The following is a 27,121-nucleotide window of genomic DNA, read 5'->3' on the forward strand; positions in this document are numbered from 1 at the left end:
TCTCATGCAGCTTATAAAATAAACCACTATTAGGAAAAATACAGCTAATCCAACATGTTTAGTTAAAATCATTTGCACTTACTTTGCCTATGACAAATCCACAGAAGATAAAGCAATATTCCAATTTTAGTCATAGTCTTTACAACAGAACTATAAGTGTTCCTTGTTTATGGAGAAATAAACAAAAAATTCTGAAGTAACTTCTGATAACCGCTTCCTAATTAATTTTTTTTTATTTTGAAGGCTGTGTTAAATTTTTGTAGTCCTATTTTAGGTTACCATATTTGATGATACAAATCCCTGAAAATTTATCTGAGTTGTGCAAACCTTTTTCGTCAGCAGTGAAAGCCAATGAAACTTTCCACGTAGCATTGAATGCTGTGTTTTCTTAAGACACAGATTTTTATTTTTGCATTCACTTTGTATTGTTAGGCAACCAGTAACAAACAGGTAGAGTTACGCCCACACACACATTGCAAAACGAAACAGTAACCTTGCGCGTTAACCTGCGCGCCGCCAGTTCACCTCTGTGTCAAATGGTTAAGACGCTGTTGTAGTAAACTACTACTGTAAACTTTCTCCGTTGGTACAGTTATTTAACAAAATATATACTGTATATGTATTTTCTTAAATGCCGGACTTTTAAGTACATTTTGACTTTTCTCCCTAACGAAGATTAACACCAAATTCCCTGACATGTCAAGAGAAATCCTGACGAATGGAAACCCTATTCTATTGTTAATTATTGCTGTTTCTGTTTAAAAAATTTTGCTTCTATTCTTCTAAAGCGAACAATAGAAAACGTCTTCGCATAGCTTTCGATTTTCCACATAACTCTAATTCCGTGGTAAATTTAACAGTGAATCTCTGGATCCAAATTTGACTCAGAAGCTTGATACTTGTTGAAGGGTCAAAGTTGCAAACAAAGTCTAAACCAAAATATCAAAATATAACACGCAGAGATGCAACTTCCGCGGATGCGTGAAACGTGATCTTACGTCATTGATGACGTGTTCGTCACCAGGTTTGAGAAAAACAACTTCATAGGTTTTCTTGACTGTTGAACGCTTGTCATAACACGACATCTCAAACCAAAATAGCACTTGTTTTTGCCTCTTTTTCGCACTAGCTATGTTCAAACTTTAAGTTCAGTGTTATTGCATTCTTAACGTATCAAGTGGTTTTCTTTACCTTGTGTGAAAGTATAGACTAAACCGTCTTTACTTTTACCGTGAATTCATGAAGATGAACTGAAGCGACAGGACCTTGTACCACGATCTGTAAACGTCTAAGACCTTTTCTGGTGCTTTCTCAAATTTCGTGTTAACTACGAAATCAACCCAAAAGTTATTGAAAAGAGAATAAATACGCAGGTTTACAGAATGTTTTTGGCATTACAGAAAGCCTAACAACGGATGAATGTCTTAAGGACCAAATCTTCACGTTAAAATTCGCTTGTCATGTTCACATTAAACAAGACTTTCAAACAGACTGGTGATCCATCAGAACTTGTATGCTCTTGAATTTTCATGTACACCCTCACGGTGCTTGGATGAATCGATGTGTGGTTTGCAATCTGCCAGAAGGAGCTGGTTGAGCCAATGAAATGGTAAATTGATCGTATCTTCCTAAGCTAGATTGTGTCACGTTGGACTAAATAAATCCAGACAACACCTCGGAATGAAGGTTTTGAATTCTGAAACACGAGTTTTTATACATAGCAGATTTTAGGCTGTGCGTAATCAAAGTAAAAACCCTTTCAGAAAATATCAATAACCAATGTGATATAAAACTGATATATATATATATATGTATATAAGTTACACGTTCAGTAGAACAAAAACTGGCGAACAAAGCGACGAAAATTTCCCATGGGAGCAACAAATAATAATTTTCATCCTAAACAAAGGGGGCGTAAAAAATTTCCGCTTCTTGTTTTGTGCATTGGTTGCTCCTGCTACGTCATCTCCACCTTCTGAATTGAAATAGTTTAATATGTTGCATTGACACATGCATCGACAAACAGCTTTTTCTTTGATAATATTGAAAAGTCTCAACGAATTCTTCCTATATCCTTCATGTTTTTCAAAAAAATTCATTGGCCTATTTGGAGTCTAATCATTGGTTCACCTTGGTTATTTAAAATATTGTCTAGTTTGTACTAACCCTGCTCAAGTTTGTCAAGATAAAATCAGTATCGTTTACTATTTTAAAGATCTGAAGAAAACATTTACAGCCTTTCATGTAATGCCACCTCTTTGCTTAAAAGATTTTATCATGCATCGTTAAAACTGTATATTATTAAGGCGCTTTATACACAACATGCATATAAAACACAGTAAGACGCAAGACGGTTGCTGTGCAGAAGGATTACAGTTTTCGAAATTTCGATTGTATGGTATACCGGAAAAAAACAAGTTCCACAATTTGCCTGGGAGAAGCAACAATCGGAAGAAGAGTACGTTAAACGAAATCTTGGCTGGTTGTCACTGCACTACCAACTAAGCTTAGTAACAGCCTAATCAACTTAATAAACATGTTTAAGAGATATTTCATTGTGCAAAATTGCAGCGCTATTAAGTTTGTTTAAAAGCGGAATAAAAAACAGAAATTGAAGTTAACACAAGTTAAATTCACAGAATAACTTTTTTTTGGTTTTTAATACTTACTTATTTCCATTTTGTCGTTCTTCAGCACGACTAAAGTGGTTTATAAAATAAAAAAAAAACATTGAAAAAAGTTATGAACTTATCATACTAATTAGCGGGCACAAATAACAGGCTCATAAACAAAAATTGGCGCCACCAAAACTATTAGATGTAGGACCGTTTATTCTGCTTTGAAACAGCTACGATATAAATAGCTGTCCAACTCTCAGACCTTTGCGGTTTTCGAGTTTCCTGTAACATGAGGTTGGCCTTCGCTAGAAGCAACTAAATTTGACTTCTTTCTTGTAGGCAAACTGGCACGATTTATTAATTTCTTTACATTGAAGTAGATGGTCTGTGGAAGGTTAGTGTAGATTATCGGGTTAAGTGAGCTGTTGGTGGGAAGCAGGACGATCGCTGAAACTGCGTAAGAGTCGGGAGTTAAAATGTGACCTGACATGCTCATGAAAGTCATGATGCAAACCGGCAGCCAACAACAGAAGTCAGTTGCTATGAGAACCGTAATTTTCTTCTGCATTCTTTTGATTTGTTGGTTCTTCGCTTTTGCCAACCCTCTTCTGCTGCGGGATTTCATGTAAATCATCACATAAGCGGTGGCGAGTTGAACGTTATCACGATTGATGACATCACATTGACGTTTGATTCCTCTTTGCTGATGCGGAACAAGCGAGGAATGCAAACGCTACTGCTGCTGTAATAACCGAAATAGTTGTCCCATGTGGGTGCCACAGAGCTGTGACTTGACCTTAAAAAGTCAGCAAGGTCAACCCAGTCATATGTCGTCACCTGTGGTTGAGATTTGTTTACGAGGGCACCGATGCGTAACGCGAACTGCCTGACGTCAGCGAGTGAAACTTCGTCAGTGTGAAAATAAGGACTTGGCGATATTTTAGCGCTTGTGAACACATCGGATAAGAGGACGCTGGAGAGTGGAAACAAAGCGATGAGGAATGAGATGAGCCAAATGATGCAGATCCACATCATAACGAGTCGTGCTCTGACGCTCCGCGAGTTGAAGGGATTGAAGACGCTGTAGAGTCGATATGAAGTGATACAAACCAGGGTAAGGACCGATGTTTCACTTGAAACTACAGTCAAGACACCAATCAAACAGACGGTATTTGCCTGAAATCTCAACCGCTTTAATCCCGATCACGAGTAGAACGATCCCCATCAGCAAATCCGACACCGCAAGATTAAATATCAATACACGATTTATTAACTCTAACTTGACACGTGTTTTGCCGCTGGTCAACCGATGAAAGTAAATCGCTGTCTTCACCATGACACCCAGGTTCCCAAATAATGCAAAGACAGCCAGACGAGGATCTCAAGGGCTCTGAGTTTTATCATTTGCTCGTAAGATGCAAATGCGGCGTTAGGAATCTCGTCCGAGGAATCGCTGCAGTCAGAAACACCGTCGAGGACTTTGGTCGTTGGAACAAAGAGGGGTTTCTTGTTGCCGCAGTAGAAATGTGATATGGTCGAGCAGTCCACTTCATCAATCGAGTTCACACAGTCGGACACGAGGTCGCAGGTTTTTTCCATGGGAATGCTGATGCGATCGCGAAAACCTGCGTGTATAAAATAAATGAAAACGAAGCCATAAGAGTTTCGAATTTCTCCTTGAACACCGAATCACTAACGTTACTGTATTCAAACTAAAAAATTTTTACTTCTGCATTCTTTTTTAATGTATAATTTTCGAGGCTGCTCACAACAGGGTATAAAAGGAAATGTAATGTTTTTTCAGTCATGCTTTGGAAAAAAATCATAATTGTAGTTGGTCAAAACTCTGTAGACTATATTACGAAAAATCAAAACAAGAAGCACTGTGGGAATACTACGGCAAAATCCTATCACTATGGTATGAAACATGAAAAACAAAATTCACCACGGGAAACTACTAATTATGTCTTTGATCGTTATTTTTAACATAAAAGTTAAAAATAAAACTATATTTAATAACAAAACTATTATTTAAATCTTTGCGAGATCTATGATTGGCAGCTGTTACCTTGAATTCCTGTGTTGACTTTGCCAGCCGAGCATTTAAACTGGTTGGGACAATTTGCTTCGTCATATTTTTCTTCACATTCATCAATTCCGTTGCAGACAAAATTGCCGACGACAATATCAAACAAATGACTGCATTTTCTTAGGCTCATATGAATTGCTTGGCCATCAAGGAAACTGCCCGGAATAAGAATCTAAAAAATGTAACGTTATCAAATAAACTACACACGCCAGGTCTGCAAGGATTCGTACCCACGACAGGATAGGCTAGAAAAGGATTCGTATCCTTCTGGGACATGTGTGTGTTGTAATCGCTGGTCTGCATAGACGTTACTGGGCTGATCCCAGAATTGAATTTATGTTTATCTTAACTTTGTTGAATCAAGCCAGTGTTTCTGGCATTTAACTGATGACTTTGCCGCTGTATAAGACCTTTGTGATTCGACGTCAGCCATTATCCTTTTAAAGGCATTAAAGCGTATGGGAAATCATCACATCAGTTGTTTATAATAAAACTGTTAGATCAGCAATACTCGTTTACACATTATGTCTATTCGGAACAGCAAATTTATAGATTATCATCTTGCATATATTCGCAGTTAACTTTCAGTTCAATGCGGGACATATGTTTCAGACTAAAGCGACTATTCGGTGACACAGCAATAGTTAAACCGTTTCAAAAACGACAGCGCAACTTATATCAGAGACGTTGGTGTCGGTAGTGACAATTTTAAGATTTTTTTTAACTTACGTTATCAATTTTAATTTGGTCGCACACTGGAAGTCGGTTGCTGCAGTTTGCTCTTTCGCTGCATTCGTCCTCAAACACAGAACATTCCACGATACCATCACACCTGTAAAGTACAAACACACAAACTTTTTTCATTAGCATTTTTGTTTGGTTGTGGCAGGTTTATAAATTCTTGGTAATGGTTTATTCATAAAGGGTTATCAAGGCACCAACATTGTTCGCTGTTAGATGCAAAATTTAAAGTTTGTTTCATCAAAGTTGCCTTTCAAATCATATTCTCGTCTGATGTGTTTTCACATTTGCCTTTTTAACCTACTTTTTGGCTTCTACTGGAAACAGCGAGTCAACAAGATCTTTATTCCAAAGCGTTGAAGCAAAAGTTCGTAAATGAGGAGTAATAATATTGCATTGAAAATCTGGAATCTTTCCGATGCTGCTCCGTCTGCCGCAGTTTATTTCGTCAAGCTTCGTGATTGGACAATCCACTTTACCGTCACAAACTTGCGACTTGGCAATACAAAGATTCTCAGAGCCGCATTTAACTTGTCCTTGACTACAGAAGGAGCAGGGTGAGCTTCCAGGGACTCCGTAGCAAACATTGTCACACAGAAATCTTGATGAAGCCGACGCTGGGACATTTTGCGCACATAGGCATTCGTCTGTGAGATCGGGGCAGTCGAAGATTCCGTCACACAACTGCTTTGGTGAGATGATGATGTCAGAATACAGACAGCGGTGACAAGTGAAAGTTCCGTTTATGAAACATAAGTCGGATGAGTCATGACAGTTGGGATATTCGTCCGTCAACGACCATTGTGGAATTACGCAGTATTCAAGGCGATTGTCAAGCCCTGCGATCTGCTTGTTACATTTAAAACCGGTAACTTGTCGCACATCCTCGGTACTTCCTGGACAATCTGAGTATTCATCACACGAATAGGTTCGGAGAACGCAAGTGCCAGGATCATTTGGGCAGCGAATCATTCTTGGTTCGCTGCAGCTCTCAATCTCATCGCTACAGTCACCGCAGTGATCCATGCCGTCGCACAACAAGGACGTGGGAATGCATCGCTTGCTGTTGTTGCAACGGAACTCACTCTCCACACAAGTGTCATTCTCAGTCCATGGAACTTCGTCACTTCCGTCCTTGCAGTTTACCAACTTGTTGCCTCGCCACGAGCGTGGAATGCAACGACCGCTGTCGTTGCATTGGAACTCTTTGTTTTGAATGCATTCAAGAGCTTGCTTCTCATCAGAACCATTGGGACAATCGTTATATCCATCTAATACTCGATATCTTGCCAAGCATCTCCCATTTGACTCACATCGAAACTCAGTGTCATTGTGACAACTTGTCAACTTTTCAACTTCATCTCTTCCATTGGTGCAGTCATTTACGCCGTCCAGAACCCATTCTCTTGGAATGCATTGCAAAGGAACTGTGTTATTTTGGGAACAGGCAAATTCTGAGATATCGCACGAGGCGAAACTCGCTTCTTCGTCACTTCCGTCCTTTACCACCATCGTGTCACAATCTCGCTTTCCGTTTTGCACCAGCCAACGCGGAATGCAAATCCTGCTTCGTTTGCATGTGAACTCTGCAATGAAACTAAAGTTTCAAGCTCAGTTTTAAAGCTGCTTTACTAGTCTATAGTTTACACTAAATCTTATCGCCTTCATAGAATGCTTAATGTATGAGACCTGGTTCAGCAAACAAAAAATTCCCTATAACAGATTTTGTAAGACACCGTTTATGCACAAGTCCAAGTTTTTTTGTTTTTTTCAGAAATCTCCCTACTAATACTGAATTTTATTTTTACGTTTTTCCAGGGTTTCCCCCTTTATCCCAAGACAACTTTCGTCTCCTCGAAAAAACACCAAATTTTTCTGCTTCCGCCCACCTGATTTATCCCTACACGGAAGAACCAAACTCTCATTGAGTTTACAGCTTCGTTTTGTGTTGATTAGGTGACGAGGTACACACTTTTGTGAAAAGCGGCACACAAATTCATCGTCATCACATTTAAGAGGATCTGTGGACGGACAGTGATAATGATTAACATGATATGTTTAGTTTCCTGAAATAGTGCTTTTCAAAAAAAAGCCAAAGATTTGTTGAGCAGTTTAAGATAAGGATTAAGTCATTTCGACCAAAGACTTACATTTAGGTTGCAAGGTTAATAAAGTTTTCTGACAATTGTATTGCAATTGCGAAGATGGAACTATTGTCAAATTCGGTAATCGTTTGTCTTTGTGCAATAAATTATTTTGGTCAGAAAAAATCTATTGTGAAATGTTACAAAGCTTGTTCATATTTGTAAAGGGCTATTTATCAAGCAAAGTAACTTGCGAACCTGAAAACTCATCTGTTTTATCGTATCCTCCGCATTCAACTTCATAGTTGTGAACCTTGTACCTCGGTATACATCTTTTGGATTGAACACAACGATGGTACCCGTCCTCTTCACGGCAAGGTGATGTTCCTGGTGCTCCATGAACTGCACGATAAAACATGGTTTAGTTGTGCTTTTTCAAGTATGCATGTTTTATATACCAGAGTGTTCAATGCCTCTTTTGGTTAATTTGACTAAGTCAGATTGAAAGGGTTCGAGTAATAATACTCGCCTTTAAAACGCTTTTAAACTTTTAACTTAAAACAATTGTCACGAGCCACGATTCAATTTAAAATTAAAACATTTAAGATTTATATTTTGATATTATAAATCATTTTGAACAGATTTTTTAACTATGTAGACATGAAAACGTAAATAAATCCGTTGTCTTTTTTTGTTTTTACCCAATAGTTAAGGTTACAGGACTGGAGTACAATTAAAATGTAGTTGACGGGCCTAGATTGCACTTACATTTAATGCAATGGCGTATTTCCAAAACACTTTATTTAACCCACAACGGACGAACTAAACTGCATACCACGGCCAATGAAAATTTATTCCATTGGTGTGCCATGGTAGCTAAAAACACGGTTCATATGCCGTTTACGTTTTTCGAGTATTCTCGATTCAACTGGACAAAGAGTGAAAATTTAAATTTTGCTCAAGTACTTTTTGTTTGCTATCAGTTTTTGCACATATTGTGTGTTGACTGAAGTTTAAGGCAGCTGGTATTCAAAACGCTTTGTTAAACTCCTGTTTAACTTTACGGCATCCGGTTAAAGGCTATTCATCATACTACTAACACAACCGAATTGGCTCAAGCATTATCCCCGGGTGATTTTCTGTCGGTATTGTTTCTGCTCATTTTTCACGTACTGTTTTTTTTGTTACACTTAGCGGTTATGTTCCACCAGGGGTCGGCAACTTGCCGAACGCCGCGTGCCAAATCGTACGTTATTTTACTACGTAATAATTGTCGTTCTAACTTTTTGCACGAAATATATTGCATTATTGTGCCAGCTGATTTAAATATCAATATATCAATAAAACGGAGGTACAATCAGGCGTGTATTAAGATCAAAGAGCCGGAAACATACTAATTTACATTACATTAATATGAAGTTCAACTTGAATTAACACTTCGTTTATTATGCTATGGACTTGTTTGACACAAAGTTATGCAATAATTAAGATAGTAATAAACTTGCATAGAAATCCATAACAGGGCTTTTTGGAATAATCATTTACCACGAATAAAATTCTTGTAAACGAAACTTAGTAATGGTTACGTTACATTTAACAATTATATCCCCAAAATTAAATTTAAAGTGGGAATTTTAATCTCATGCAGCTTATAAAATAAACCACTTTTAGGAAACATACAGCTAATCCAACATGTTTAGTTAAAATCATTTGCACTTACTTTGCCTATGACAAATCCACAGAAGAAAAAACAATATTCCAATTTTAGTCATAGTCTTTACAACAGAACTATAAGTGTTCCTTGTTTATGGAGAAATAAACAAGAAATTCTGAAGTAACTTCTGATAACCGCTTCCTAATTAATTTTTTTTTATTTTGATGGCTGTGTTAAATTTTTGTAGTCCTATTTTAGGTTACCATTTTTGATGATACAAATCCCTGAAAATTTATCTGAGTTGTGCAAACCTTTTTCGTCAGCAGTGAAAGCCAATGAAACTTTCCACGTAGCATTGAATGCTGTGTTTTCTTAAAACACAGATTTTTATTTTTGCATTCACTTTCTATTGTTAGGAAACTAGTAACAAACAGGTAGAGTTACGCCCACACACACATTGCAAAACGAAACAGTAACCTTGCGCGTTAACCTGCGCGCCGCCAGTTCACCTCTTCACGTCAAACGGTTAAGACGCTGTTGTAGTAAACTACTGTAAACCTTCTCCGTTGGTACAGTTATTTAACAAAATAAATACAATACATGTATTTTCTTAAATGCCGGACTTTTAAGTACATTTTGACGTTTCTCCCTGACGCAGATTAACACCAAATTCCCTGACATGTCAAAAGAAATCATGACGTATGAAAACCCTATTCTATTGTTAATTGTTGTTGCTTCTGTTTATAAATTTTTGCTTCTATTCTTCTAAAGCGAACAATAGAAAACGTCTCCGCATAGCTTTCTATTTTCCACATAACTCTAATTCCGTAGTAAATTTAACAGTGAATCTCTGGATCTAATTTTGAATCAAAAGCAAAATTATGGTCAAAGTTACAAACAAAGTCTAAACCAAAATATCAAAACATAACACGTAGAGATGCAACTTCCGCGGATGCGTGAAACGTGATCTTACGTCATTGATGACGTGTTCATCACCAGGTTTGAGATAAACAACTTCATAGGTTTTCTTGACTGTTGAACGCTTGTCATAACACGACATCTAAAATCAAAATAGCACTTGTTTTTGCCTCTTTTTCGCACAAGCTATGATTAAACTGTAAGTTCAGTGTCATAGCATTCTTAACGTATCAAGTGGTTTTCTTTACCTTGTGTGAAAGTATAGACTAAACCGTCTTTACTTTCACCGTGAATTCATGAAGATAGACTGAAACGACGGGATCTTGTACCACGATCTGTAAACCTCTAACACCTTTTCCGGTGCTTTCTCAAATTTGTCAACTACGAAACCAACCCAAAAGTTATTGAAAAGAGAATAAATACGCAGGTTTACAGAATGTATTTGGTAGTACAGAATGCCAAACAACGGATGAATGTCTTAAGGACCAAATCTTCATGTTAAAATTCGCTTGTCATGTTCACGTTAAACAAGACTTTCAAACAGACCGGTGATCCATCAGAACTTGTATGCTCTTGAATTTTCATGTACGGGATCACGGTGCTTGGATGAATCGATGTGTGGTTCGCAATCTGCCAGAAGGAACTGATTGAGTCAATGAAATGGTAAATTGCCCGCATCTTCCTCAGCTATTAAGAAAGAACCTTGTAAGAGCAAACACATTATATGTAGGAGATCTCTTATAATGACTCTGCCTTCTATTGAATTCCAGTAGCTGAGTTGACCCGTCAAGTTTATAAGTGAAAATGTTGTGTACGTCTGGGATTAGTGCGAATTCCATTTCAGCAGTAACATTTGGATTTCGCATTGGTTGGGTCACGTTGGACTGAATAAATCCAGCCAACAAGTCGGAAATGATGGTTTTGAATTCTGAAACACAAGTTTTCATACATAGCAGATTTCAGGCTGTGCGTAATCATAATACTAAAAGTTAAGACAAACGGAATATCTTTCGAGTTAAAACCCTTTCAGAAAATATCAATAACGAATGTGATATATATATATATATACACGTTCAATAGAACTTATGCTTTCCTATCCTCACTTCTTCCCCAACTCGAATGTTCTAAATTGTCTTCAGTTAAAAACTGGCGAACAAAGAGACTATTTTCCCATGGGAGTAACAAATAATAATTTTCATCCTAAACAGGGCGTAATGGGCGTAAAACAATTCCGCTTCTTGTTTTGTGCATTGGTTGCTCCTGCTACGTTATTCTCCACCTTCTGAATTAAAATAGTTCAATATGTTACTTTTAACATAGTAATATAGTTTTACCCCGGTTCCATTTGTACTACCAACGCCACTATGGGCAGAGCATTGACACATGCATCGACAAACAGCTTTTTTTATAATATTGCAAAGTCTCAACGAATTCTTCCTAAATCCTGCATGTCTTAAAAAGTAATTATTGGCCTATTTGGTGTCTAATCATTGGTTCACCTTTGTTATTAAAAATATTGTCTAGTTTGTACCTACAATGCTCAAGTTTGTCAAGATAAAAATAGTATCGTTTACCATTTTAAAGAACTAAAAAAAACTTTTACAGCATCTCATGTAAAGCCATCTCTTTGCTTAAAAGATTTTATTCTGCATCGTTAAAACTGTATATTATTAAGGCGCTTTATACACAACATGCATATAAAACACAGTAAGACGCAAGACGGTTGCTGTGCAGAAGGATTACAGTTTTTCGAAATTTCGATTGTATGGTATACCGGGAAAAAACAAGTTCCACAATTTGCCTGGGAGAAGCAACAATCGGAAGAAAAAGTACGTTAAACGAAATCTTGGCTGGTTGTCACTGCACTACCAACTAAGCTTAGTAACAGCCTAATCAACTTAATAAACATGTTTAAGAGATATTTCATTGTGCAAAATTGAAGCGCTATTAAGTTTGTTTAAAAACGGAAGAAAAAATAGAAATTGAAGTTAACACAAGTTAAATTCACAGAATAACTTTTTTTTGGTTTTTAATACTTACTTATTTCCATTTTGTCGTTCTTTAGCACGACTAAAGTGGTTTATAAAATAAAATAAAATAAAAAACAATGAAAAAAGTTATGAACTTATCATACTAATTAGCGGGCACAAATAACAGGCTCATAAACAAAAATTGGCGCCACCAAAACTATTAGATGTAGGACCGTTTATTCTGCTTTGAAACAGCTACGATATAAATAGCTGACCAACTCTCAGACCTTTGTGGTTTTCGAGTTTCCTGTAACATGCGGTTGGCCTTCGCTAGAAGCAACTAAATTTGACTTCTTTCTTGTAGGCAAACTGGCACGATTTATTAATTTCTTTACATTGAAGTAGATGGTCTGTGGAAGGTTAGTGTAGATTATCGGGTTAAGTGAGCTGTTGATTGGAAGGAGGACGATCGCTGAAACTGCGTAAGAGTCGGGAGTTAAAATGTGACCTGACATGCTCATGAAAGTCATGATGCAAATCGGCAACCAACAACAGAAGTCAGTTGCTATGAGAACTGTGATTTTCTTCTGCATTTTCTTACTATGATGGTTCTTCGCTTTCACCAACCCTCTATCGCGGGATTTCATGTAAATCATCGCATACGCAGTGGCGATGTACAAAAGTGCGAGGAAGTTGAACGTTATCACAATTGATGACATCACATTGACGTTTGATTCCTCTTTGCTAATGCGGAACAGGCGAGGAATGCAAACACTACTGCTGCTGTAATAACCGAAATAATTGTCCCACGTGGGCGCCACAGAACTGTGATTTGACCTTAAAAAGTCAGCTAGCTCAACCCAGTCATATGACGTCACCTGTGGTTGAGATTTGTTTACGAGGGCACCGATACGTAACGCGAACTGCCTGACGTCAGCGAGTGAAACTTCGTCAGTGTGAAAATAAGGACTTGGCGATATTTTAGCGCTTGTGAACACATCGGATAAGAGGACGCTGGAGAGTGGAAACAAAGCGATGAGGAATGAGATGAGCCAGATGATGCCGATCCACATCATAACGATTCGTGCTCTAACGCTCCGCGAGTTGAAGGGATTGAAGACGCTGTAGAGTCGATATGAAGTGATACAAACGAGGGTAAGGACCGATGTTTCACTTGAAACTACAGTCAAAACACCAACGGCGTTGCACGAATCGCTTGATCTCCATACTTTATCAAACCGACGGTATTTGCCTGAAATCTCAACCGCTTTAATCCCGATCACGAGTAGAACGATCCCCATCAGCAAATCCGACACCGCAAGATTAAATATCAATACACGATTTATTAACTCTAACTTGACACGTGTTTTGCCGCTGGTCAACCGATGAAAGTAAAGCGCTGTCTTCACCATGACACCCAGGTTCCCAAATATTGCAAAGACAGCCAGACGAGGATCTCAAGGGCTCTGAGTTTTATCATTTGCTCGTAAGATGCAAATGCGGCGTTAGGAATCTCGTCCGAGGAATCGCTGCAGTCAGAAACACCGTCGAGGACTTTGGTCGTTGGAACAAAGAGGGGTTCCTTGTTGCCGCAGTAGAAGTGTGATGTAGTCGAGCAGTCCACTTCATCAATCGAGTTCACACAGTCGGACACGAGGTCGCAGGTTTTTTCCATGGGAATGCTGATGCGATCTCGAAAACCTGCGTGTATAAATAAATGAAAACGAAGCCATAAGAGAATACTACGTCAACATCCTGTTACTATGGTATGAAAAATGAAATACAAAATTCACTACGGGAAACTACGTAATTATGACTTTGTTCGTTATTTTGAACATAAAAGTTAAACTAAAACTATATTATATTACAAAACTATTATTTAACACCTTTAAACGATCTATGATTGACAGCTGTTACCTTGAATTACTGTGTTGACTTTGCCAGCCGAGCATTTGAACTGGTTGGTACAATTTGCTTCGTCATATTTTTCTTCACATTCATCAATTCCGTTGCAGACCGATTTGCCGAGGACAATACCAAACAACTGACTGCATTTTCTTACGCTCATCTGAATTGCTTGACCTTCAAGCAAACTGCCCGGTAAAGCAATCTAAAAAATGTAACGTTATTAAAAAAAAACTACACGCACCAGGTCTGCAAGTCGAGCTTTGTTGAATGAATCACACTACCCCAGTCCCATTGAAGGCGCCATACCGAATCAGTCGGTCACCAAGCATTCACCAACATATGGGAAGGCGTAGACTAGAAAAGGATTCGTATCCTTCTGGGACTTGAGTGTGTTGTGATCGGTGGTCTGCATAGACGCTTTTGGGCTGATCCCAGAATTGAATTTATGTTTGTCTAGACTTTGTTGAATCAAGCCACTGTTTTAGGCGTTTAACCGATGACTTGCCGCTGTATAAGACCTTCGTGATTCGACGTCAGCCATTATCTTTTTCGATGCGTATGGGACTCCATCACATCAGTTGTTTATAATAAAATTGTTAGATCAGCAATACTCGTTTACACATGATGCCTATCCGCAACAGCCAATTTATAGATTATCATCTTGCATATATTCGCAGTTAACTTTCAGTTCAATGCAGGACCTACGTTTCAGGCTAATGCAACTATTCGGTGACACAGCAATAGTTAAACCGTTTCAAAAACGACAGCGCAACTTATATCAGAGACGTTGGTGTCGGTAGTGACAATTTTAAGATTTTTTTAACTTACGTTATCAATTTTAATTTGGTCGCACACTGGAAGTCGGTTGCTGCAGTTTGCTCTTTCGCTGCATTCGTCCTCAAACACAGAACATTCCACGATACCATCACACCTGTAAAGTACAAACACACAAACTTTTTTCATTAGCATTTTTGTTTGGTTGTGGCAGGTTTATAAATTCTTGGTAATGGTTTATTCATAAAGAGTTATCAAGGCAGAAACATTTCGTGCAGTTAGATGCAAAATTTAAAGTTTGTTTCACCAAAGTTGCCGTTCAAATCATTTTCTTGTCTAATGTTTTTTCTCATTTGCTTTTTTAACCTACTTTTTGGCTTCGACTGGAAGCAACGAGTCAACAAGATCTTTATTCATAAACTTTAAAGCAATAGTTCGTATTTCTAAAGTAATAATGTTGCATTGGAAATCTGGAATCTTTCTGTTGCTGCTCTGAGTGGTGTGTCTGCCACAGTTTAGTTCGTCAAGCTTCGTGCTTGGACAATCCACTTTTCCGTCACAAACTTGCGACTTGGCAATACAAAGATTCTCAGAACCACATTTAATTTGTCCTTCACTACAATAAGAGCAAGGTGAGCTTCCAGGGACTCCGTAGAAAATATTATCACACAGATATCTTGACGGAGCCGACGCTGGGACACTTTGCGCGCAAAGGCATTCGTCTGTGAGATCGGGGCAGTCGAAGATTCCGTCACACAACTGCTTAGGTGAGATGATGGTGTCAGAATACAGACAGCGGTGACAAGTGAAAGTTCCGTTTACGAAACATAAGTCGGATGAGTCATGGCAGTTTGGATATTCGTCTGTTAACGACCATTGTGGAATTACGCAGTATTCGAGGCGATTGTCAAGCCCTGCGATCAGTTTGTTACATTTAAAACCTGTAACTTGTTGCACGTCCTCGGTACTTCCGGGACAATCTGAATATTCATCACACGAGTAAGTCCGGTGAACGCAAGTGCCAGGATCATTTAAACAACGAATCATCCTCGGCTCGTTACAGCTCTCAATCTCATCGCTACAGTCACCGCAGTGATCCATGCCGTCGCACAACAAGGACGTGGGAATGCATCGCTTGCTGTTGTTGCAACGGAACTCACTCTCCACACAAGTGTCGTTATCAGTCCATGGAACTTCGTCACTTCCGTCCTTGCAGTTTACCAACGTGTTGCCTCGCCACGAACGAGGAATACAACGACCGTTGTCGTTGCATTGGAACTCTTTGTTTTGAATGCATTCAAGAGCTTGCTTCTCATCAGAAGCATTGGGGCAATCGTTATATCCGTCTAATACTCGATATCTTGCCAAGCATCTCCCATTTGACTCACATCGAAACTCAGTGTCATTGTGACAACTTGTCAACTTTTTAACTTCATCTCTTCCATTGGTGCAGTCATTCACGCCGTCCAGAACCCATTCTCTTGGAATGCATTGCAAGGGAACTGTGTTATTTTGGGAACAGGAGAATTCTGAGATATCGCACGAAGCAAAACTCGCTTCTTCGTCACTTCCGTCCTTTACCACCATCGTGTCACAATCTCGCTTTCCGTTTTGCACCAGTCAACGCGGAATGCAAATCCTGCTTCGTTTGCATGTGAACTCTGCAATGAAACTAAAGTTTCAAGCTCAGTTTTAAAGCTGCTTTACTAGTCTATAGTTTACACTAAATCTTATCGCCTTCATAGAATGCTTAATGTATGAGACCTGGTTCAGCAAACAAAAAAATCCCTATAACAGATTTTGTAAGACACCGTTTATGCACAAGTCCAAGTTTTTTTGTTTTTTCAGAAATCTCCCTACTAATACTGAATTTTATTTTTACGTTTTTCCAGGGTTTCCCCCATAATCCCAAGACAACTTTCGTCTCCGCAAAAAACACCAAGTTTTCTGCGCCCACCTGATTTATTCCTACACGGAAGAACCAAACTCTCATTGAGTTTACAGCTTCGTTTTGTGTTGATTAGATACCGAGGTACACACTTTTGTGAAAAGCGGCACACAAATTCATCGTCATCACATTTAAGAGGATCTGTGGACGGACAGTGATAATGATTAACATGATATGTTTAGTTTCCTGAAATAGTGCTTTTCAAAAAAAAGCCAAAGATTTGTTGAGCAGTTTAAGATAAGGATTAAGTCATTTCGACCAAAGACTTACAGTTAGATTGCAAGGTTAATAAAGTTTTCTGACAGTTGTATTGCAATTGCGAAGATGGAACTTTTGTCAAATTCGGTAATCGTTTGTCTTTGTGCAATAAATTATTTTGGTCCGAAAAACCGATTGTGAAACGTTACAAAGCTTGTTCATATTTGTAAAGGGCTATTTATCAAGCAAAGTAACTTGCGAACCTGAAAACTCATCTGTTTTATCGTGTCCTCGGCATTCAACTTCATAGTTGTGAACCTTGTACCTCGGTATACATCTTCTGGATTGAACACAACGATGGTACCCGTCCTCTTCACGGCAAGGTGATGTTCCTGGTGCTCCATGAACTGCACGAAAAAACATGGCTTTGTTGTGCTACCTTTAAGTATGCATGTTTTTTGATACACCAGAGTGTTCAATGCCTCTTGTGATTAATTTCACAATCAGATTGAAAGGGTTCGAGTATTGTCACGTACCACGATTCAGTTTAAAATTAAAACATTCAAGATTTATATTTTGATATTATAAATCATTTTTGAACAGATTTTTTACTATGTAGACATGAAAACGTAAATAAATCCCTTGTATTTTTTTGTTTTTACCCAATAGTTAAGGTTACAGGACTGGAGTACAATTAAAATGTAGTTGACGGGCCTAGATTGCACTTACATTTAATGCAATGGCGTACTTCCAAAACACTTTATTTAACCCACAACGGACGAACTAAACTGCATACCACGGCCAATGAAAATTTATTCCGTTGGTGTGCCATGGTAGCTAAAAACACTGTTAATATGCCGTTTACGTTTTTCGAGTATTCCCGATTCAACTGGACAAAGAGTGAAAATTTAAATTTTGCTCAAGTACTTTTTGTTTGCTATCAGTTTTTGCACATATTGTGTGTTGACTGAAGTTTAAGGCAGCTGGTATTCAAAACGCTTTGTTAAACTCCTGTTTAACTTTACGGCATCCGGTTAAAGGCTATTCATCATACTACTAACACAACCGAATTGGCTCAAGCATTATCCCCGGGTGATTTTCTGTCGGTATTGTTTCTGCTCATTTTTCACGTACTGTTTTTTTCTGTTACACTTAGCGGTTATGTTCCACCAGGGGTCGGCAACTTGCCGAACGCCGCGTGCCAAATCGTACGTTATTTTACTACGTAATAATTGTCGTTCTAACTTTTTGCACGAAATATATTGCATTATTGTGCCAGCTGATTTAATAATTAATAAAAAGGAGGTACAATGAGGCGTGTATTAAGATCATAGAGCCGGAAACATATTAATTTACATTACAATAAAATGAAGTTGAACATGAATTAACGCTTAGTTTATAACGCTATGAAACTGTTTGACACAAAGTTATGCAATAATTAAGATAGTAATAAACTTGCATAGAAATAAATAACAGGGCTTTTTGGAATAATCTAGTCTACCGCATTTACCACGAATAAAATGCTTGTAAACGAAACTTAGTAATAGTTACGTTGCATTCAACAATTATATTCCCTAAAATCAAACTTTAAGCGGTAATTTTAATCTCATGTAGTTTATAAAATAAACCCCTATTAGGACACATACAACTAATCCAGCATATTTATTTAAAACTATTTGCACTTACTTTGCCTACGACAAATCCACAGAAGAAAAAACAATATTCCAATTTTAGTCATAGTCTTTATGACAGAACTCTAAGTGTTCCTTGATTATGTAGATATAAACAAAAAATAAAGTAACTTCTCATAACAGCATTCTAATTAATTTATTTTTATGTTGAAGGCTGTGTTAATTGTTATTAACTTAGTTCTATTGTTAATTGTTGCTGTTTCTGTTTCAAATTTTGTGCTTCTATCCTTCTAAAGTGGACAATAGAAAACGTGCAGTTTTTGCTTCTAAGGTGAACATAGGAATCTATTTTCCACATAACTCTAATTCCGTGGTAAATTTAAGAGTGAATCTCTGGATCTAATTTTGACTCAGAACCTTGATACTTATTGAAGGGTCAAATTACCAACTACGTCTAAACCAAAAATGTCATAATATAAAACGCAGAGATGCAACTTCCGCGGATGCTTGAAACGTGATCATACGTCATTGATGACGTGTTTGTCACCAGTTTTCAGATAAACAACTTCATAGGTTTTCTTGACTGTTGAACGCTTGTCATAACACGATAGTTCAAACTTAAGTAGCTCTTGACTCTTTTTCGCACAAGCTATGATCAACATTTAAGTTCAGTGTTATTGCATTCGAAACATATCAATTAGTTTTCTTTTCTTTACTTGAGGACACATTCGAAACCGTTTTCATTTTTACCGAGAGTCTAAGCCTTTGACCTCAGAATGTGGTTTATTTTCCAATTGTTGTTAAGAGTAAGAAAAATCCAATCAGTTGCAATTTTGATTGACATTTCGTGACAACGTCCGCAAAGGAATCTTAACTAATTATTGTTTAATAACCTTATTACAGCGTAGGTTTTAAACAGGACAAAATAAAATTACATGTCACTAGTATTGTTTAAGAAGATCCCCGATCGATCGATTACCTTTACCTTAAATAGAAATTTGTGGTTTTGCGAATTTTGGATTCTTTGTGCGACTTTGAATTTCGACTATACAGATGCCAGTATGTTTCGACCCTTTCAAACTTATTGCGATTGGCTAACGTAACACTAAATATTCGTTTAAAAATAGCATTATCTACCGAAAGTTTCTTTTTAGAAGACTTGAGCTGTGTTTGTACACACTGTGGTTTCCAGTTTGGCACTGAACCTAAAAAGGTCGAGCAAAAAATGGCCAAAACACTTTACACAACACACTCAAGTGGCTATTTATGGCGATGTTGTGCTGTAGAAGTGGCTAATTAAGCTATCGAACGCCACGCCCCTTAGATTGTAAATGGGCTTTTAAAGTTTGGTTGAAATTTGAAAACAATTGGCGGGTTACAATAAAGAAGTGTTGTTGCGCTGTTTGTCGGACTGCAAAAAAATGGTTCGATAAAGTTCTTTGATTTGATTCAGGAAGTTGATCGTATGGTTCGTCAATACTTGTTCAATTAATTTAAAAAAAACATCAGTACGCTACAATACAGGTACGTTTTCGTGTTTGTGTGAATGATTTAATTTCTATCAAAAAAGTACCAGGGTATTTCCCTCAATGCAATTAAGTTTACCTTACCCAAGAACACAAAAAGTGTATTTAACATTAAATAAAATGTGTATTTAACATTAAAACTTTTTTCAAAAACTGACCAGACATTATGTGAAGGTTTCTAAAAGAATTGGTTACTTGCTTATTTTGACAAACTGGCCTTATGCCTTTCACCAAAATACCGCCATGAATTTGGATGTTTGCAGATTTTGCAGATTTACGCAAACCATGGGAAATGTAATATCTTTTCTTCATGATAGCATTCTTGGCCAACATGCGATAAATCGGTTTGTACATTTTTGTTTCATTTTTCTAATTAAAATAACATCAACCTGCATACATGTTCTACAAAAATGTTACATGACCTTAAACCACATAACATTTATATTTTTATTAAATTTGTTTTTCAATTTAATTGGCATGCAGTTTATGGCGTTTTAGCAACCAAAACTTGAATAAAAGGTCAAAAATTAGAAACTGTAACCATTTTAGACGTAAAGCAGTCAAAAATGAATCATGGAAAAATAACACTGGGCAACAAAAAAATATTTTTTTACTGGTGTCTAGAATGTTTTAACTGTTTTTGACTAATTCTAGTGCCCTGATTTCAAAAATGCAATCAGTTTATCTGTATCACGTCTAGTTTTCCTGTTATGGTACATCCACATTTGAAAAACAATCTATATGTATACACTATAGTGAAACTGGTTTTGAGTATTTTATTTGGAATTAACGTTATTGCAAGAACAAAATTTCGAATTTAATTTTAAATGTAACAGGTGGACACTCCTAACTAACAAAATTCAATACAAAAAAAACAAAAAAATGTTTCAAATTTGTAAGTTATCAGGTATACCCCTACACATGTACTTCGGTAACTTTCGAAACTGAGTGGCAGCAATATCGTCCCGTTTAATTGACCAACAGCAGTTAGCCAGGACCACATTATTCCCCCTTCCCTGACCCGTTTCGTTTTACTGATATCCTGTTGGAACCTTTTAGCTGAATTCTCATCATTAATATCCCTCCCCTACGTTTTAAGGGCAGTGTAGCTTTATACTCATTTTCGTGTCGAATGTTTCAGACTGCCTAATCACTTAATTATGTACTCTTTCTAATAATTTCAGTCCCTTTCTACTGTTTTTGTCCATTACTGCAATATTCCAGCCAACATTAGGTAAGTGGCGCCCATTGCTTGTCCTAAACTCCTAAGGCCACATCGAAGTGTGCAAGATATGCACATTTGATACAGATCTTTTTTACTTTTTTGTTGTGTTGTATGGGTGTACACCAAAACATCTTGGTAATTCATGCAACACCGTACAGATGACCTAGCCACTATTAATTTTAGTTTTACCACCTTGCTTTACTAGCCTGAAAAGCACTCCATAAAACATGTATATTTTAAAGTTACCTCTAGCCTGCACCAACCATTTTTAGACAGACCATAAGCATAGACCGCATATTCATGCTATAAAACTGACTGCACTGTAAAAAATGATGTGTATAATGTAACAAAACTTTAACAAACACAAAAAAGCATGATTTTAAAGTCATTGAATCAATATGGTCATAAATTTTGATTTTGTAAATAACTTAAAAAGTTGATCTGATTGAAGAAAACCGTAATGATTTTTGAAATCAGTACCCCAAAATTAGTCAATATCAATTTTAACATTAAAGACACCAAAAATCGTGTTGACCAGTGTAATTCATCCCCTGAAGCAGAATTTTTTTTAAATCATGACTGGTTTCTTGTGAGCCGGTGTGAAGGAAATACAGTTAAACCATTTCAATTAACAAAATCAAGGCGCAAACCAAAGGTAAGAACAAAAAAACGTTGTATTAAATTTTGACTTTATAACATACTTGGTCAATCTCAGTTTTTGTTAGGCTAGGCTTAGCAGGCTTTGCCAAGACAGTAGTAGTCACACATCCAACTAAAACAGTGATTGAAAATGGCTCTAAGTTTTTGGAATGTTACATAAAGGTCACCCCAATACATATGTCACTTTTACTTTGAAGTTGTCTTATCACTTACTTTGTGTGTACTTTGTTGCAGATTTCAAAACCTAAATTTCATGTTTGCTACAAGAGTGCAGTAGTTTTGCATGAAGATAAAATCATGTTTTGTGGAGGCACAGAACCAGATTGGACTGTGATGTCTTGTATTATTTCTTTTGATGGGACGCACTGGAGGAAAGAGGGTGATACGCTGCATAAAAGAGAATTTCCCTGTGCTGTTTCAGTATCAGGTTTATTTCATTTGTTTTTAACAGTAAAGTGTGCTAATATTAAAAAAAACATTGAAATATTATTATTGAAACCATAAATCAAGATGTTTTGTTACACTTTGACAAGACTAACTTAAGTCAGACTTAAGTCTGAAAAAGTGGTGCAAAAGTATGTTAGGTAACACTTGACAAATAATTGATTAGAAAATTACTGAGAAATACTTATTTTGCCATCTAGTCATTACCTAATATTCTTTTTTATTTCCTTATACACACCCAGATCAAATTGATTTTCACGCTTTATACATTTTATTCATACAAACAGAAAACTTGAGTTATTACCAATGAAACAGGTTTATTTTTGAATTTTATTTAATGTAGGTGTTCTATACATATTTGGTGGTTACAATTATGAAAATGGTTATGGCTTGTTGAGTGACAAATTTGTGCATCAATGTGAACTGTTTGAGGATGGAAAGTGTGAAATTTACACCACTGAAAATCCTCCAAGATTCAGACATTCATCTTGTGCTTTGGTGCTTAAGGGTAAGAAAATTTAGATTTTACTGTATCTCTGTCTCTAGAGCAGTGGTTCCCAAACTTTTTCATGTTTTTTTCAAAATGGTCCCTTTGCCATTATTTCGAGGGCTTGCGGTCCTTAAGCCTAAATGTGTATTTCATAAAAACGAAAGTTGATTGCAGGATTTTAGCTAGTTATGCAAAATTGCGCATAACAATCATCCAAAGACAGCATGTGACATCACAAACAGGACAAAAACATTACAATTGTGCGCGATCAATTGCACTTTTTGATAGTTGTCATTCAATAAAGGCCATTGTTTAGCAATGGAGACAGTCGATTCCCTATTCTACTTTGATTTAAACCTATTTACTGGCACAAACTGACGCCAAATAAGATTATAGAATTATTTCAACCGCTTCGCGGTCCCCCCAAAATTGCCTCACAGACCCCTAAAGGACCACGGACCCCAGTTTGGGAACCGCTGCTCTAGAACGATGATCACAATGTGACAAAAGGGGCTTTTTGAAAACTGCACATATATTGTTTTTGCTGAAATGAAATTAGCCAACCAGATTATGAAAAGAAATCTCTTACAATATAAGCTGCAGGAGAAACAATGTGACAAATAATCCACTTTAATTTATCTAGTTTAAAAAATAATGGATTTATTCATTTGTACATTTTTAGATCTTGTCTATGTCATTGGTGGCAATTTAGTTGCTCCATGTAAGTATTTTGTTCTTTTTTATTTTTCACTTTTCAAATCTAGTGACATGCAAAAAATATCTCATATAAACTGTTTGATATTGTATGGTCAGGATATTACAGTTATATGAGTTTTTTAGGTGATACACGATGGGAAGGTACACTAGATCGTCTTTTTGATTCAACTGTTGATTTTCTTGATACAAAGACAAATAAATGGTCAGATGGACCCCAACTAACTCATGGAAGGCAAAATTCTGCTGTTACTAAGAAACAAGATTTATGTTTTTGGTAACACTCAGTTTAACCACATACTATTTTTTGTGACTTTTTAATGGTTACCTATAGAAAAGAACTTCTGCCTAATTTCATTTGCTGTATGTTTGTGATTTTTATGGTGTTACAATGTTTAGGCTATTTAGCTATTATCAGTCAAATATTAACTTTACTAAAAACTCAACCAACTTAAAAAGTCCAAAATATATTATTTAAACTCTCATGATTCTGTAGTTCTTTTTCTTGGTATATTTTGTAACCCGGTGAGGGAAACTGTTTTACATAGGTGGCACAAACACAAGAAAGCATCAAGGATCAGCTGAATTTCTTGACACCAGCATAGATAACCCAACATGAACTTTGTTACCCATTGCACCATTACCTTTATATTGTGCATCATCATGTATTGCTTCGAGCGATGAAATCATTGTTTTAGGAGGGTGAGTTTTAAAGACATCACTGTATTTCCTTCATCCTTCCCTTAGTTATTTTGTGTTTCATTTTTTTATACCTTAAGGTTAGTAACTGCAACTGCAATTTAGTTCAAACCATTTGGTTTTACTGAGTTAAAGCAAGCAATGTTTTTTTTTGCTCAGGGAAACACAAGAGACCTAGACAGAATAAAAACCCACAACCTCATGAGTATATTGTGATTGTAAGTCATCTTTACAGAACTCATTACTTTTTTTATAGAATATTCTCTATTCAATATATTCTTCAAACACAAGATAGATAAACTAGTTTACATACCAACCCAAAGAAACCTAAATAGCATGTGTCTACTGAAATTTGCCTGTTTAGTTGTGCACCACAATGAAGATGTTGCATTGTATAGTTTTAGTTTAAGTTATAACAGAAAACAGTTCAACACATTGACTATCATATGCACAAATATGATTGACAAGGCAGTTTTTAACGAGACCAGATAAACAATTCTAGCATTAATTACTGATTTAACACAAATCCAAAGAGATCCAATACACATTGTAGTGTCTTTTATAAAAAATGTAAAAACATATGTATGCACTGGTTACAATAAAACCCTGTTTTTTTAGCTTTTTTTCTTTTATGTTTCAGGAACAAACAACCCTTCTGCTTTGACACAACAAACTTAACATGGTCAAAAACAATCAGAAAGCAAAACTGGAAGAATGGAAAAAGTTACTATAACATTTTTTTGTTGTGTGTGATAAAATATAAGTTGTTGCAAGTAGATTTTTTAAGTTGCTTCTCTTGATAATACATAGATTTTAAACAATAGCAATAAAAAGTCTGACAACCTGTGTCATTGCATCTTTCACTGTAGTTTGTTTTATCTAGTACCTAAAATAGATGGTGTGCAATTTTGTGTGGGTGTAATTTGGTGCAATTTTGATTTTAAAGAAATACCCATCCTTTTGTTCACTTTAAATAATTTTGTTATTGTGTATTATGTTTTATAAAATGCCCTTCAAAAAAGAAAATTAATGTTATACTATAGCCACATTTGGGTGTAGGTATTGAAGATTGCTTTTTGTTCCTATTGCTCAAATAATTTTGGTGCGGGAATGTAACAAACAATAAAGTAATGTGGTAATTGCTAGTCGTCTGATCATTTTAAAATGTCTTTAGTATTTTTTAGTCCACATAAAATAAAAGACCCTAGTTACTGGTGATGAGAAAAAAGTGAGGTACTCATCAGTAAGCCAAACAAACTTTGTTTAAATAAACATAAAAAACTTTGTACAACATTTATTTATTTCTAAATTCCAAACGCTTACGAACGGCTTGTATTCAACTGTTACCATGCTGAACTGCAGACTTTAGCAAGGTGACTCCAATACTGAAATGCATTCGCAGTTTTCTTTTTATAGGTATTGAGGTTAGTAAGTATGTCGTTTAAAAAATGCAGTTTGATTGCTTAATCGATGTAAATATGAAATTCATTTTTACTCAATAAGTTGCAACAAAAAGGAGTTTATATATGCAATTGTGGTTAATCATTTGACAAGTTCTTCAAAAATATTTTCAAAAGATACCACAGTAGATTAGATGCTAATATTTCAGTGAGAAACTAAATTTTTAATTGCATTAAATAAAGTAAGTTTCAATTTAATTTTCCACGTTTTGAAACTTTATTAATTTGATGATTATCACCCTACTGCAAAGCTACGGTTTTGCAAGTTACCAGTTTTTCTGATGTTAGGAACAAGCTTGATTCGATCTAATAGTTTCTTGACTTCTTCGTCATATCCCAAATCGTAAAGATGCATCTTAATTTGTTTATACTCATTGGTGTATTTTGTTGTGCCCCTATAATTTGTTGTTCCTGAAAAAATTGATCAGAACTTGGCGTTGTCAGTGACAACTTGTCACCCGTGCTTGTTTTATAGTTTTACACGGTTAGGGTTTTAAACTTGGCCCCTACGTCACGTTCTACTGGTTCAGGCACTTCATATACTAGAGTACGTTATTTTCGCCATGATCGGCTACAGAAGGGGTAACTTTGGCCATCAATTTCAGCGTTCATAATATACATCATGATCGTGGTTAGTAAAAGATGGTGTCGGAGCTATATACCATATGTCGTCACTTATGTTGGCTGTTCGTCGTTGACGGTTGGACGTACATATACATGTTGTTTTGAGCGATACCATATTACTATAAGATAACTCAACTCAACTTGTGCTAATACAAAGTCACTACGGATGTGTGCACAAACGGAATTCGCGTCTAGCAACGGTCGCTGCAATGGGTTTTGGTATACCGTATTTACTCGATTGTAAGCCGCGGCTTATATTGTTTTTTAGCTGCCGTTTGTGCGGCTTATAATCGAGGGCGGCTTACAATCGAGGGCGGCTTATATTTTAATTTTATACCGAAATTATTTCTGCACTCCACCATTTTAACTTATTTGGGGTTCAAAACATGTATGCGTGTACATATTATACATCGATATACGTTCTGTCGGATACAGTTATCAACGTAACTAACAGATATGGGCAAATAGTCATACCATATAACAACAGAAAGATGTATTAAGAAACAATCGTATCTAAAATTCCAGCGTGCGGCTTACAATCGAGGGCGGCTTACATTATTTTTTTGAAACCTCAACATGCGGCTTACAATCGAGGGCGGGTTATAAACGAGGGCGGCTTACAATCGGGTAAATACGGTATGGCTGCCCCTTTCCTAATTTTATGTTTTACTGCAAGCAGTTGCAGAGGGTTTAAAACATAGGATTTAACCAAATTATTTTTTACAAAGTTAAAAAAGTAAAAGACA

At 36.6% G+C, this 27,121-nt stretch overlaps 3 pseudogenes across 1 annotated transcript; 1 reads left to right on the forward strand and 2 right to left on the reverse strand.

Annotated features, from left to right (window-relative positions):
- Positions 1–3,555: 3,555 nt before the first annotated feature.
- On the reverse strand, positions 3,556–12,154 carry LOC145218883 (uncharacterized; annotated as a pseudogene).
- Positions 12,155–12,355: 201 nt separating this feature from the next.
- On the reverse strand, positions 12,356–17,325 carry LOC145218961 (uncharacterized; annotated as a pseudogene).
- A 3,157-nt stretch (positions 17,326–20,482) lies between these two features.
- On the forward strand, positions 20,483–25,485 carry LOC145203743 (kelch domain-containing protein 3-like; annotated as a pseudogene). Its single transcript, XR_013853379.1, has 7 exons — positions 20,483–21,939; positions 22,179–22,371; positions 22,732–22,896; positions 23,561–23,599; positions 23,719–23,869; positions 24,141–24,294; positions 24,932–25,485. The product of XR_013853379.1 is annotated as a kelch domain-containing protein 3-like (transcript).
- Positions 25,486–27,121: the final 1,636 nt, after the last annotated feature.

Source organism: Phallusia mammillata, chromosome 1, assembly GCF_965637545.1.
Source record: "Phallusia mammillata chromosome 1, kaPhaMamm4.hap1.1, whole genome shotgun sequence".
NCBI classification, from domain to species: domain Eukaryota; kingdom Metazoa; phylum Chordata; class Ascidiacea; order Phlebobranchia; family Ascidiidae; genus Phallusia; species Phallusia mammillata.